A 15,277-nucleotide genomic window follows, 5' to 3' on the forward strand; every position below is an offset into this window, starting at 1 on the left:
CCTAGCAAGCATGGCAGAAACTTACCTCTCTGCGACCATCCAATATTTGCCCTCCAGAGAGAAAGGGCATGATGCAATTCTCTCACTGTTAGAACCCCTGGCTTTACTTTCTTTCATACATCATTTGCATAAAATTGAAAGAAGACTTTACAGGAGCCAGGGCTAGAAACAAAGTGGGCCATGTCTCACTCGTTTTCTTCCTGCCAAATAATCTGGAAATTATAGTCCATTGCTGTTTTTTCATTAATTGCACATATTCTTTTTCATTTGGCTGCAAATTCCATCACTTTGGCCAAAAATGTGTACTTCTGCAACAGCACAAAGTAAGCACTTTGAAAGGACAAGCAGTTCAGAAAGACTAGGTAATTATACCAAGAAAATTAAATGCGAAGGGGAATAAGGCCCCCAAGATTGAAACGAGAAAGAGAGATTTAATCAAATGAAGTCACCATCTAGAGTTTTAAATAACCAGATCCGGAAATGGTGTCAGCGTGTAGGGCCAGATACGCGTGCTGACTCCTGGTCCCCTACCATCACGTGTAAGCAATGGATGCTCCTCCACCCCTGCCCCCACCCCACCCCTGCTTCCATTACCAGGTACAACAAAAATAATCATCTTTACCTGATAGTGCAACTTTGAGGTTTTCTCACTGGGTTCGTGTCTTTGGGTACCGAGAAGTGCCACTCACTGGGACACTTTGTACACAAATAACCTCCTTTACATTTGACATTAGTAATACCATGTTGTGGCCATTATCCACCCCATCTTGTTTGTCAAAAGAGAAAATAAGACTTAGAAGCACCAGTGAATGTTCCCCAGATCTCACGGAGCAATCTTCCAGAACCAAGTGTCCAGCCCAGTCTGTCTGACTTACCTACTTGACGAGTGAATTCCATTCTGTCCCTCCTTCCTTGGAAACCTGGAGAAACAGGGCTGGGTGGCAGTGGGTATGTGGCTGACCTTCTCTGTCAAAGAAAGTCTTGGGTTATTTGTCTCAAATGAGCTGAGGGAAAGCTCTGTCTTGGGGTAGAAGGCATTTGAGGCAGGTAGACAGTAATGGAATTCACCTTTACCTTGATTGTCTTATACTCATCCAAACTTGCAAGCTTCACTGAAAAAGCAAATTTTATTGTATGTAAATTATATGTAAATTTTATTGTATGTTAATTATAAAAATAGAGCTATCTCACAATTTCTATGTTTTGAGATGTAAACCCAGAGTTTTCAACCACTGGGGATGCCTGGCAGAACAAAGCCCCAGTTCTCAGAAAGAGTAGAGCATTAGCACCCTCTCTTATCCCCTCCTCTCCAAGTTGAAACATCTTTGAGAACTCAATTGTACTTAAAAAACCAACCACAAGTCTTCTGTTGTGAAGTGTTAGTGTATCCTCAAAGGGGCGTTTTTGTTTTTTTTGTTTTGTTTTGTTTTTTGCTTTGAAACAGACTATTTGAATTGCTCAGGATTAGTAGACTGGAAATATTTTGCAGGTCATTACTTCCCCATATTTAATCACATAATTATATGTATTTTAATGGAAAGTTATTTTGTAATTTCAAAATAATCAACATCCTGTCGTGTAATGCACAGTTTTCCTCGACATAGAACCCTTTCCAGTGTCTATGAGCCCATCCCAAGCCCTGACAATAACGATGGAGGTGGCAAATGCAATGTGGAGTGTGGATTCTCAGCCTTTTCATTGCGGTCAGAGTAGAGAACTATCAAAAGCACCTGAACTGCCCCGGCAAGTTGAATCTGTAGAGCATAGAGCAAGGTTGTAGAGTTAAAGGATTGTGTTCACAGGACTTCCTTCCACCAGCTCCTACTCTAATTGCTCTTCTAAAGATAATTTTTAAGGCGTCATTGTTTTATATCTCCCTGGCATTGCTGTCTTTGACTGTGCTGTGGGTTGTATTTTTTGCCCTGAAGACCGTCCCTGGTCACACCAGTGAATGTTTGGATGAGAAAATAGTCACTGCAATTATGCTGGGGATAGCAACTTAATGGTCCAGTGGGCTTAGATGAATACTGGGGGTGTTTGGGAAAAGACAGCCAGAAAATGGAGCAGATACCAAGCTCTTCTTGGAGATACAGAGAAGGTGGCTCCAGGGCTGATCAGGAAGCCCCCAGGGCTCTCCAGGGGCAGAAAGGACTCCTGTCAGCAGCTGCCAGGCAGCGGGGCCCACACGTCTGCCGAGAAGCTCGGGGAGCACAAACCTGCTGCCACCATCTCCCGGGCTGTCATCTCATTTACTTCCGGAGGCACAAAACCTTCTCTTGTTGGAAGTCTCTCCTCTGGAACCAGAGATCTGGGAAATATCACCCTGCTGGGCCGCTTCTCCTCCTGCAGAAGGGTGAGGTGGGATATGAGACCACAGGTCTATTGTACACAACCCAGAACTTCAGGACTCACGGAACACGTGTTACAGTCACAGTGCTGCATTCATGAACAAGTGCTGGCTCCCTCCCAGTGCTCACCGAATACCCCAACTTTTCCTGGTGGAGCTCAACGTGGCCTGAACATAGGTTGGCTTCGCTACTATCTTCACCCTCAGAAGAAGCCACGTACCCAGTCTGTGTGTTTATATCTGTAGGCTAATGCAAGCATAGTTTTATAACCCTTGATTAAATTCTGAGACATTCTGAGATCACTTTCTGTCATTTTCAATCAGACCCATCTAAAAATAAGAAAAAAAGGATTGCAATGGATTATTTCTTGTAAATATTAGGGAGCGGGCTGACTGCTTATAACCAACTGAAAACCTCACTGGAAGTCAGCTTTTTACTTGCTTCCTACATAGGATTGATACGTCCCTAGGTTTCAGGAAAACATGGTGCCCTTTATTTATGTACTTTATGCAATGGTCCAGGGTACAGAGCTTTATATTAACTTTCAAGGTTGTGAGGAAAATATATGAGCTGAGAAATCTGGAAATGTGTAGTCCAGGGTTTCTGACCAACACAAATAATATGTCCCCTTCCTGAAAAGGCTTTGAGAAATCAGCCCAGAACATAGCAAATTGGCACTGTATTGCTATTTCAGACTTAGCTGCAGTCAAGTTTAGTTAGTTTTTGACTTGACAGAAAAAAAAATAAAGTGTGTGAATCTCCTTTGGTTTAGGATCACACAGAAACATTATAACTTCAAATCATTTTTCTTCCTATAGGAGGAGGAGGGTAGGTAACAAATTGTTTTCATCTCAGTGTAGTATCACAGCATCTACCCATCAGGTTAGATGCCTATCTAGTTAAGAGGGGGGTTTTAATTAAAGAACATAAAATTTAAATGGGTTGGAAAATGTCAACATGGTTTCCTATTTTGAGCCCAACACAGATGATAGAACAAGAGGGTATAAATGAAAATTAAAGAAAAACAAATTCAGAACAGATGTCAGGAAGTGTTTCTTCTTTTTTTTTTCCATGCAGAGAATCATAAATGTGTGGAATAGCTTACCCAGCAAAATAGTTAAGGCAAAAGAGAGAGGTCATTAAGTAAACAATTAGATTGCAAATAGATTGCAAAAACAAGATGTGGTAAACCAAATGGTGTTCCACTTCCCCTTGTATTTGGATGTTTGGGGAGAAAATGAAATATTTGGACTTCCCTCAAACCTAAAATTCTTAAACCATGTAAAGAGCACTTACAGGTACTCTAGTGTCTGGATTTCTATGCTTCAAATGTGAGCTGGTAATGCATCAAACTGGAGAATTCCATGCTGGAAGACACACAAAGTGTGAAAACATTAAACTCCAAGAAAGCAGAGACAAGGACAGCCCTGAGTATGCTCTGAAATGATGGGTACATGTAGACCAAGAGATGTTATGTAGAGGCAGTATATAGAGATATTGTATAGAGAGAGTGTATAGAGAAATTATAGGGATAGTATAGAGAGATACTGTATAGAGATGGTATATAGCTAGCATACACAGATGCTTATCAATCTTACTGTAAGGTGTCTATGAGAGGGTACGTTGTCAATATGTCACTTATTTCAACTTGGGTTATTACAGGTGCAATTACCTAATATTCCAATGAGATCTTTTTATTTCATAAATTAGAAGACATATCTCTTGGTGCAATCGTTCTAGTGCTGTTTGAGACCATTCCTTTGTAATGAGTGTATATTTGAGTCCAAATCGACAATGTTCAAGAGTGTATGTCAAAATAAATTCTAGGAGTGGAGGCTTCTTAAACAAAGAAGTTATCCTAGAGGGTATGGGTGCTGTAAAGAGTCATCTATTCAGTGATGAACATGGAAGAAAGCAAGATAAACCAGAAAAGAACAAAAGCTGAGACTAAGAGATGCATGATTTCTTCAACCAGCACGACAGAAAGCTGGAACTGGAATATAACACTGGCATCTTTGTCTAAGGAAAATGCGAGTGGAAAACAGAATGGCTTTAGAACTTGTAGTGGATTCAACATTGTATCTCACCTTCTATCACCGCCATCCAGCCCAAAGGAACTTGACTGTACTTCTACTGTGCAAAATTATTTTCTGACTTCAAAATTGTAAACATGTGTTTTAAGTACCAAGAGAAGATTAATTTCTACCAAAAATATATACTCTTATAGAGATTCTCAAGGATCTAAATTCTTCATTAAAAAACAATCCTGGAAGGAGGGATAACTACAGATAACATTATAGATTTCCCTTTGCTTGCAAAATAATTTTTGGTCATCAAAAAGCCTTTCTAAGCCGGGAGCCAGTGGCTCATTCCTGTAATCCTGGCAACCCAGGAGGATGAGCTCTGAGGGTTTTGGTTTGAAGCCAGCACAGGCAGAAAAGTCTTTCTCACAAATGGGCCAGTGTCATTCTTTCTGATGGAAGCATAGAATTCCATTGTGTGTATATACTACGTTTTCTTGATCCATTCACCTACTGAGCGGCATCTGGGTTGGTTCCATATCTTAGCTATGGTGAATAATACTGTGATAAACATAGCTGTGCTGGTAGCTTTAGTACGGCCTTGTTTGTGATCATTTGGGTAAATGCCCAGAAGTGGTATTGCTGGGTCATAGGGATGCTCTATGTGGAGTCTTTTGAGGAACCTCCATACTGCTTTCCAGAGTGGCTGAACAAGTTTACACTCCCACCAACAATGCATTAATGTTCCCTTCTGTCCACATCCCCTCCAGCATCTGTCATTATTAGATTTTTTTTGATAATAGCCATTCTAACTGGGGTGAGGTGGAATCTCAATGTTGTTTTGATTTGCATTTCTTTAATGGCTGGAGAAGTTGAGCATTTCGTCATGTATCGACTGACCATTCTTATTTCCTCTTCAGAGAAGTCTCTCTTTAAGTCTTTAGCTCACTTATTAATGGGTGGTTGTTTCTTTGAGGATTTATAAACCCCAATTTTAATTACATGCCTTATATAATGTGCTTGAAAGCTGTCTATTAATATATGTGCTAAGAATCATTTGAATATTTTTGATCTTTCTAAAAGTTTTGATATTTCTAAAAGTTTACATTTCCTGAAAGAAGGGTAAACTTCTGTCAGTTAAGTCTAGCACTGATCCCAAGATGATAGCTTTTCATATAGAGAGGCCTCAATTAATAATTCTAAAATCATGGCACTATATTATACTTAGGATGCCAACAAGTGCTCTTTTGCTTTTTCATTTGCAGAATGAATGCATTAATTATCCAATAATGATGTAAAGATTTTTTTCTTTATGTCTATTGGGAAATAATGTCAAGTTGTCCACCCAGCTACCCTTCTGGAAAGTTCTTAACCTGTGCTTCTTGTAATTATCACAAAAGTAAGGCCTTTGGAGGTCACAGTTCGATACTCTAGATTTCTTCTCTGCTTGTGATTTTCTCCCTGGCTTTGCTCTTTCCTTGGTATTGGAAGATGCTGCCATGAGCTGTTTTCCAACAATGCAATGGTTTTCTGACATAGTGTACAGAGAATTCTCAGTCCCCACTGGGGGTTTGGAATGGTCTGGCTTTTAGTCAGAGTAACAGAATAAGTAAGGTGTATTCCTGCACAATAAAACCAAATCTTGATTTTGGTAAGGAGAAACTTCATGTAAAATGTTTCTTCAAGGCTCAGAGCACAGCTTAAATGGTAGAGTAACTGCTTAGCCTGATTTAAAACTCGGTCCCCCACCCCAGCAAAGGGAAAAGAGATAATAACAATAAAGAAAACACTCCAGCCAGAAGATCTACACATCTGAAAGGAAGTAGAAATTTTCTTTTGTGGCAGGTGTTAGTAAGACTGGAAGGAACCAAGTACAGGAAAGACACATAAACAGGGGCACGGTCAGTCAGTCAGCTCTGAGGAGGAGCTGCTCCCGTCAGGGGTACTGGGTTCCCATACTCGAGAGTGGGCCCAACTCAAGGTCTCTGGAGGAGTGGAAAGGAGGCTTGCCTGCGTTGGTAAAGTTGAGGTAGGAAGCATTGGGTCAGGACCAGTTTAAGGTTCCCGTTCAATCATTCATGAACAGTAAATGGAAATGTGGAGGCCTGTGTGTGGCCTTGTTACAGAGCACGAACGGTTATCTGTGGTGTTCTCTGTTTCATGTGAGGAAGGGTGGTTCTCTCAAAAAGCCCTTTCCAGCACACAAAAGCACCAGGACTTCTTTACTCTGTGCTGTCTCTAAGCTTGCAGGGCTGGGTAAATTGTCAAAGCACCAGATCCAGGTAGTAGCTAGGAAAGTCACCAGCCTGTTTATGAGTTAAAATGCAGGGCACAGAACATCTTCTATAAAAAGAATGCTTTCAGCCGGGCACCGATGGCTCACGCCTGTCATCCTAGCTACTCACGGGGCTGAGATCTGAGGATCACGGTTCAAAGACAGCCTGGGCAGGAAAGTCCGTTGAGACTCTTATCTCTCATAAACCACCAGAAAATCAAAAGTGGTGCTGTGGTTCAAGTGGTAGAACGCTCACCTTGGGCTGAAGAGCTTGGGGACAGCTCCCAGGCCCAGAGTTCAAGCCTCAGGACCAACCAACCAACAAAATAGAATGCATCACTACTTTCATGAGATTATCTGCAATGCACAAACCCACCAACTTTGAAGAGGGCATTTGGCTTTCCTCTAAGATTCATTCAACCAATGCTGCTAAACTTCCCCTTGGGCAGGTTGCTGTATGAAAGCTTAGAGGTGCAAAAATGGACATGACACAGCCCTGTGCTCATGGGGTCTGAGCTGCAACTTTAGCTCCAGCCCAGCCACAGGAACACACCAAGAGAAACATTCTCTACCTTGTGATCTGTGAAGGCTCTTTTTATTTTTATCAAGAAATCTTCCCTATGTCTCCAACATCCAAATCCCGGGTATTCTTCTGTCACACCTCAAACTCCACTTCTCCTCAAACATTTCCTTTGTGGTTCATTTTCTTCCCTTTTTCATTATTCACCTACCTGGTAAACTTTGACTAAATACCTACCATGTGTCAGGGTCAAAGGTAGTTGGGATCTTTTATGGTTTTCTTCTTCTATGGTTTCTTCTATTTACTGAGGTGTTACTCTCAGTTCATGATTTATCATCTGTTTTTACTGTCACATAATCAGTGGTGTGTTGGTTAGTGTTTAGCAATGGCCTCTCTGTGAGCTACGCGTGTATGAGGTGTGTGTGTGTGTGTGTGTGTGTGTGTCCTGATTCGTAGCATTTCCTAGTTTTGATGGTGAAGTTCTCCAGCCATGGCTGATTTCAAACTGCCCATTCAAGCTGTGATGAATTAGGAAAGACGTATGTATAATTGGCTTTAGGGTATGGGGTACACCAACCCTAGCACACCTCTGTACTTGACCATGTAAACCATTTATAAACACTCCTAAAATGAGGACATGAACATTCCCCTTACATAAACAGGAACTGGATTCTGTTGGACACAGACTTGGAATCTTTTACCATTTAGCAATATGAGTAAGGAGACTACCATTCTCCAGAGGAATTCTCACCAGGCAAGTGATTGAGGAGATGACCGATTTGGACCTGTGGAATAAAACTTTTAATTACCGGCCTTCTCCCAGTGACATGCAGAATGCCTTGTCCGAGAGGAATCGTCTTCCTGTACTCCCTTCCTTCCTGAGCTGAGTGCCGTGTCTGACTCCTTCCCTCTCTAGCACGTGCTTCGGATAGTGATCCAGCCCCATGGTGGTGCATGGTTGTGCATCTTTCTGAGATGTTCATGGTGAGCGCTTTCCTTTAGCCAACGATAGGTGGAGTGACGCATAGCTGCTGGCATCATCTATCAGTAATAACTAAAGGGTAACAAGACAAAAAGCTGTGGGAAACCTTTCATCATTTTAAAAGTGGAGGACAAGAGGGAAGTTTGCCTGCTCTGACCTTATCTGGTGCATAGGGAGGTATGTGGCAGCCATTCCATCCTAATGGGAAGTATGCAGGACAGAGGTGGAGAGTGGGAATGAGGACTGGAGGTGGAGAGCAGGGGTGAGGCTGGAGGTGGAGAGCGCAGGCATAGGGGGAGCAGGAAGCACGCCACCTTGAATCTCCAGAGTGCAGCTGTAGGAACAGAAATTCTAATGGCTCGTCTTCACTTGGTGAATCAGCCCTGTGTTTCCGGGCCATGGTGTCCATCACTGATCATGTCCAATGAAAAGAAGCCCCTTCTTTCTGGATCAGAATTCAGAAATGACAAGCGTTTTGGAAAAGTAAAGTGTATATGAATTTTTAAAAATGTTTGCATGCCTGTTACTGCATGAAGAGCAAGCTGCTTTATGAGCCAGGGCAGGAACACGGAGGGAAGGGAAGACCGAGGCCGGGTGGCAGCGGCTCCCGCTCGGCTCATCCAGCTCCAGCCGCAGGCGGTTCCTTGAGGTCACGTTTTCAATTTGGGGAGCTGCTATTCGAGGGAACGTTTTAAACAGTGGCTCTCTCGGCACCGTGTTTTAACGCAATCTGCCAAGATGTTCCATTCGGTTGCTGCAACCTGCTGCTTCCTTTTCCATAAGGGAAAACGCATCTCAGACGCGACTCCACCTCACTCCCTCTTTCTCTCACTCCACAGCAACGTATTCACAGAAGCGAGAATATCAGCTTTTTAAAAAAAATTTAAAAATATGGGCAGTTCCTAAAGCCTGCCTTTAGATGATTGAACTCAGTGTGCTCATTGAGCTATTCATTAATGGCTTATCGGTATCAATGAGCCTCATTGCACGCAGGTTATTAAGCAAATAGGACATGTATTATGGACCAAGAATTGGACACTGTAAAATAGCAGGACATAGACTGAAAGCTATGCCTCCTTTTTGCACAGAGCTCATGATCATCAATGTTTATTTGCTTATTTTTTTGCAATTCTAGGATCGAATCCAGGGCCTTTCACACACCAACGCCCTACTACTGAGCTGTATTTCCAGTCTAAATACTTCAAAGTTCTTCCTTTTACAATGGTGGTTCAAGGAGAGAGGAAATCAAAGACAACATTGTATTAGAGCATGCCAGAGTGAACTTACCCCAACTCAGAGTTAACAACAGGAGCTTTGGAAACATAGTTGATTTGAAGTTATCACTTATTTTCTATTTGTTCCATGGAGCAGAGCTGCTCCCTTAATAGTAGGGGGGAGGGAGAGGAAGAGGGGGGGTAGGGGAGAAGGGGAAGGGGAGAGGGAAGGGTAAAAAGAAGGGGAGAGGAAGGGGGAAGGGAGACAATGGTAAACTACAGAGGTAAAGGAGAACATTCTTTGCCATAAGACCAGCCATTTATTGAGCATTACAATGGAGGTCTAGATAAAGCAGAATAAACGTGCTCTGATCTGTTTGCACTGCACATGTAAGCCAGGTGACAACGGTCATTCCTAGAGGCTGGCCTCAGGAACCAGGGCTGTTATTTGACAGCTAGAAGTTTCCAGTCTGGAAAGGTGAACATTTTCTTGAGGTCGATGGTGCTCACTTAGTATCTTTATGAAATTATTGCTCATCCATCCTTCTTTAAATTAAAAAAAATCACAAGAAAATGTAGGTACAGATGATGAAAACAAAGACAAGGTGACCAGCTGAGGCCCCGTGGGGTTCTTGGCAGCATGCAGACGAGAGAAAGGAAGGAACAAATTCAGCACCCGATCGGGACTGGGCACCCAACAGGCTCCCCAGTTTCTCCCTGCAGCAATGAGGAAAAAGACATTGGGGAAACTGTTGTAAGCCATCCCATGGGTGAAAAGCATGGCTCATCAAGAAAGAGATAAGGTATCAGTGTACTCTGAGGAGGGGGCTGCTGTGGGGGTGAGAAACGCAGAGGAAGCAGGAGGCCGGGGTGGGGGCTGGGCAGGCAGCCCCAGCGCCGCTCCAGCTGCAGGCAGGTGTGGGAGGTGCCACAGTGCTCCCGCACCAGCCCCTTCCGGTAGTAGGGAGAGAGTAGAAATGATGCCTTGGTTGGTGACCAGTTTCCTCCCAGTTGCCTCAGGGAAAGAGTCAGACAAAACTGTTGTCCAGGCATTGGAATCTAGGGGGAAATGAGCACTGAGAGTAAGAGTCTTCTAGACCCTCAGAACTAGAACACAGTGAGTTTTATTCTTGAGCTAAGTTTGCTTAATCACTCCTCAACCCCGTGAAGTCCTGAGAAGTGAACATGAACCCTTCCTGTATGTAGAATAGCAATGTTAAAGAAAAGAAAACAAAAACAAAACATGAGACTGGCAGTGTCCTTTGTCGGGTGAGCCTGGCTTCCGGAAGGCATGGAGGCCCTTGTCCTGTGCTCTGTGTAGACACTGGCTGGGCTGGGCTATAATCCACACATAGATGAATTTGACCCCGGAGCCTCTCTGTGGGTCATTTCCTCATCTCTGTGGTAAATCCTCGCGAGAAGCATTGTAAAAGACGAGACTCTCGTTTTGGCTGTCAGATGTAGAGGTTTCAGTCCAAGGTTGTCTGGTTCCATTGCTTTAGGTGAATTGTGAGGTAGCACTTCCCAATGGTGGGGCCAAGTATTGGGTCATCTCACTTCTTGGCAGTCACCAAGAGGATGGATGGACCGACAGAGAGGACACCGAGCAAGACAGAGTTCCCAGCGACCCCCTCGCCAAGTCCTGCTTCCTCCAACCAGGCCCCCCCAGCACAAGATTTCAACACCCACTCAAAGCACGCTTGGGACCACACCTGAGAGGGACATTTCATTTTCAAACCATAGCCTCTGGCTTTCTTTCAGTGTTTAGGAGTTGGGGCAGACGAATTTATTTCCCAGAACTTTGAAATGAAGACCAAGGTGTGGACAGACAGGAGTCTTTGTGCAATCACTTCAACCCACCCTTCCCTCTGCTCTACGATAGAGGAGCAGCCCCGGGCTGGGTGGCCATCCGTCCAGGTACCTGGTATGTAGCAGCGGGGTACTTTCTCCTCATGTGATCAGTTCCATTTTGATTTTATAGGGTTTGAAGATACTTTTCTATCAATACTGTTCACAATTTAATTACAATAATTAACATAGTTTTCCAATATTATTTTTGCATTTGATTATATGCCTAAAATTGTTGCAGCTGTGTTTACCTATATGCCTTTTGTCTTAGGCTTCATTTAAAATGAGAAGTAAATATCATTTTTATATATAGCTTTCCAGTTGCTTTGTGAACTATTTTCATAATACCCCAATTTAGCCACAAACATCCTCTGGGGTGCTCAGCTCTGGGCGGTAAGGGGGGACAAGGAGCCGGTGTAGGGGACGGCTGCGCTTCTCTGGCCCCAACAAGCGCCGTTTCCAAGTGCTAGGAAAATAAATAAATTATTTTTCTTTATAAAAACAATGTAGATAATTTGCAGTCATATTTGGCTTGCCCATAGCTTTGCAGGCAAAATGAAACAAAACAAAAAAAATCCTTTTTGGCGACTACCTCAGAAGAGGGGAAGGAGGGAACAAGCTGCTGACCTGGAGCCAATTTCATCCTGACTGCTCAAAAAAGAGAAAAGAAAGGAAAGAAAAGGCCTTTCAAGACCACATGGCACAATTAAGCAGCAGAGCATGCGTCGCGCTGTGCGTCGAGAGCCAGGCGGGCAGAGCGCTCGGTGCCTCACGTAGTGCGGAGAGGAAGCAAGGATCCAACGCCCAGATCCAGACGTGGGAGCTCATTCCAGGGACTACAGAAGGACACGGGCCTGAGGTCCAAGGCTGAAGGAGGCCAATTCATACACACACAGGGAACTTCGAAGACATCAGTATACATCAATCGATGACTGAGGTTGATTATTCCAATGAAGGCCTAGGAGGATATTGCCATGTCAGTGCATAAAAAAATGAACCCTGTTCCTCGGAAATCAAAGTAGATAATAGATCTGCCACAAGGTCTGGGCACCAGAGTGCATTTTGTTCCTAATCTAGTTGAGTCATTCAGAGGTGTGATATGTTTACCAGAAGAAGGAACGAGGTGAGAGCAGAGCGGGACTTGGTTAGGTCGGACAGTGAAGGGTGTTGGGATTGGGAGCTGCGATGGAAACAAAGGGTCTTTCTGGAAAGGAGGCAAATGATTCCCGCCTCAAAGGTCACTGCTCTGTCCCCAGCCTTGATGGAATCTCTCTGTGCCTGCCGATAGGCACCAAGCTAGCCACACCGGGGTCTCTAGCCCGGCTCACTTCAGGGGTCCTGGGGTCTGACTGTCCCAACTTACAGCCTGGCAGCAGGGACAGGCGGATAGCTCTTCTAAGGACACACAACTACAACTAGCTAGAGCCTCAGATTCCACTTCAAAGTTAAAAGAGTAGTTCAGACGTTCCACTTTCTGGGATACAAGTCTCGACCGGGGTACACTGTACCTCCACAAGCAGACGCTATACATTCTCAAACCCTAAATTCACAACTGTCTGGTAGAAAGGATTGTGAGAATTAAGTGTTGGAATGTGCATCGTGTGTTTCACATTCCATCTCAGGGACAGCAGTTTCTGTAAAGACTCACGAGTGGTCCTCTGGTGAGATTCACACCTTCCATCAAATATCTAACACTTTTCTGTTCATCAACCTGGCTCTGGACGCAGATACAGTAGCTGGAAACTGAGTGTGTGGCATCCACCGTGTTTCCCAGCCCACGAGAGGGGCCAGCCGTGAGAGGCAATGAGGCGAGTCCCTCCACAGTGGGCTTTGGGGCTATTTCCATAGACCCATGGACAGAGGTTCTGTAGACCAGAGCTGATAGAATACAGACCCATCCCCCCAGCAGCCTTCCCCACTCATCCTAAGATAAAAGTCTGTCCAGCAGCTCAGTTCTTCAGTTCTCAGTGTTCATCAGTGTCAGAGAAGACATTCCAGCCTTTCAAGCCACATGGGAGTAAAATCACTTGGTGCTGATGAGCTAAATTGTAGGGAATTAAATCATCCTATGACACAGGCTCCCCAAGTGTCGAGCCGCACGTGCCGTTGGCTTATCTAAATCATCAGGACCATGGAGGACAGGATAATTTGCAGTACAGCCATGTAGAACTAACACGGCCTGTTTTAGGTAAGTCGACATCTTGGACTTTTAAGCTGTTCTCTCCTCCTTCCTGCCCCTTCCTGACCACCCTCTTCCTTCTTGAATTCTCGGTCTGTATCCATGCTTCACTCTCAGGGAGCCTCTCTCTGCTGCTGCTCTTGCGCGCACCTAAGGGGGCAGAAAGCAAACCCTTCACCATCCACTTGGCTCCATGCCGATGTTGCCTTCTGTCCCGTTGATGAGAGGAAGCATGATAAATGAATCCCGTTTAATTTTTCACTTCCGAAAGGAAGCACGGAATACAGCAATAGCACAGGGAACCTGAGGCCCTTCCCCCTCCCTACCCCAGTGTGCAGACCACTGACGTCTGGAGGGGAGGAGCCAATGACACATCCATCAGTGAACTGACAGTTAGGATGAGGGTGTAGCGTGTGCCCTGGGCCATCCCAGCCCAGGCTGACTTCTAAGCAGGGGAGTTATGGCATTCATTGTGGGGCTGAGGCTGTGGCGGGATTGTCCTGGCCAGCTCTGAGGCCTGCTGTACCTGAGAACCCAGTCACTTCTCACAGAAGCCTCTGACTTAAGGACCACCAGTGTTCCCGTTTTGCAAGCGAGAACGGGAGCTGAGGTGAGGTTGAATGGCCGGCCCCAGGTAGTGCTTCCCACGTTGTGAGCTGGGATTTGTGCACAGGCTGCTCTCCACATACTTCCGGAACATCTCCTCCCTCTCCTGCACGCTCGGCAATGCATCACCACCTAGTTCTCTGACATTCTCCAGTAGGAAACCTCTCCGTATACTGGCAGTTCACCAATTCTACCTCATGCTGTTTAAAATTGTGGAACCTGGATGGTGGGGAAAATCAGGAAATGCTCCCCAAATACTATCAAACTATTGTGTAAAAGTTATTGTTTGTTTTTTTGGGGGTTAGAGATGGCAGTTATTTCTGTGTCTGGTTCTCTTAAATGGTTTCTGGAGTGTGCAGAAAAGTTTGTGAAGTCAGATTAAAGTTGATTATAAATCACCTTGCATGGCTTTATCTTAAGCCAAATTCTAGATGCAAGTTCATGAATCCGCTTTCATCCCAGTGGGTAGATCTGCCTCACCCACCGGCACGCACGTTGTTTAGCCACTACTAATTATAATATGGTGCTAATGGCCTTCACAGAGGCTGAAATGACATAAGGAAACTTGCTTTTCCTTTCAATTCAGGTCCGTGGGGCTCCAAGGCAAGTCTACAAATTGAGCAGCCATCTGGCCGGGCTGATCCTTTTACTTTTATCCCCAGCCCCTTTATTTCCCATTTAATAATGAACTTGGAGAATACTTTTTAATATTAATTGAAGAACTGTCTAGGTTTTGTCCCAAGGAGAATACAAATGATTTGAGACTTGCTCAAAGTACGTGAGTGTTAGAAGAGACAGACAACAACTCTGTTTAAGTTCTCTGTACTTCAGTTTTGTGAAGGACCTGGTGTCACCACACGGTGCTAGCCTGCTAGGTTGGGCTCCCATGGATGCAATGTATTGGGGCCCTGGATTTGTCCCTGACCAAAAGCTTGAGTGAAATTTCTTCTACCAAGTCACTGCTCACTGTGAATCTCTCTGGGCAGGCCTCCAGCAAGGCACCAGGGAAATAATGACATTTGCCACAGAGCTTCTGTATCTCCAAAGAGCTCACAGGTCAATGTTCAGACAGTGTCCTCAGGACAGGCCCACAGATAGTGATTGCTGTGCTCCTTGTAGGTCTGTAGGCTTTATAGATGCTAGGCAAGCACTAGACTCTACCCTCTGCTAGACTGTTACATTCTGTGCATATATTTGTGCTTGCTATAATAAAAATATTATATCCAAGTATCTCATATTTAGTCTATTGAGCCACGGTTTCCTTGACATGCTGGGCCATATTTT

The sequence above is a fragment of the Dipodomys ordii genome, unplaced genomic scaffold (genome assembly GCF_000151885.1).
Source record: "Dipodomys ordii isolate 6190 unplaced genomic scaffold, Dord_2.0 Scaffold20, whole genome shotgun sequence".
NCBI lineage: Eukaryota > Metazoa > Chordata > Mammalia > Rodentia > Heteromyidae > Dipodomys > Dipodomys ordii.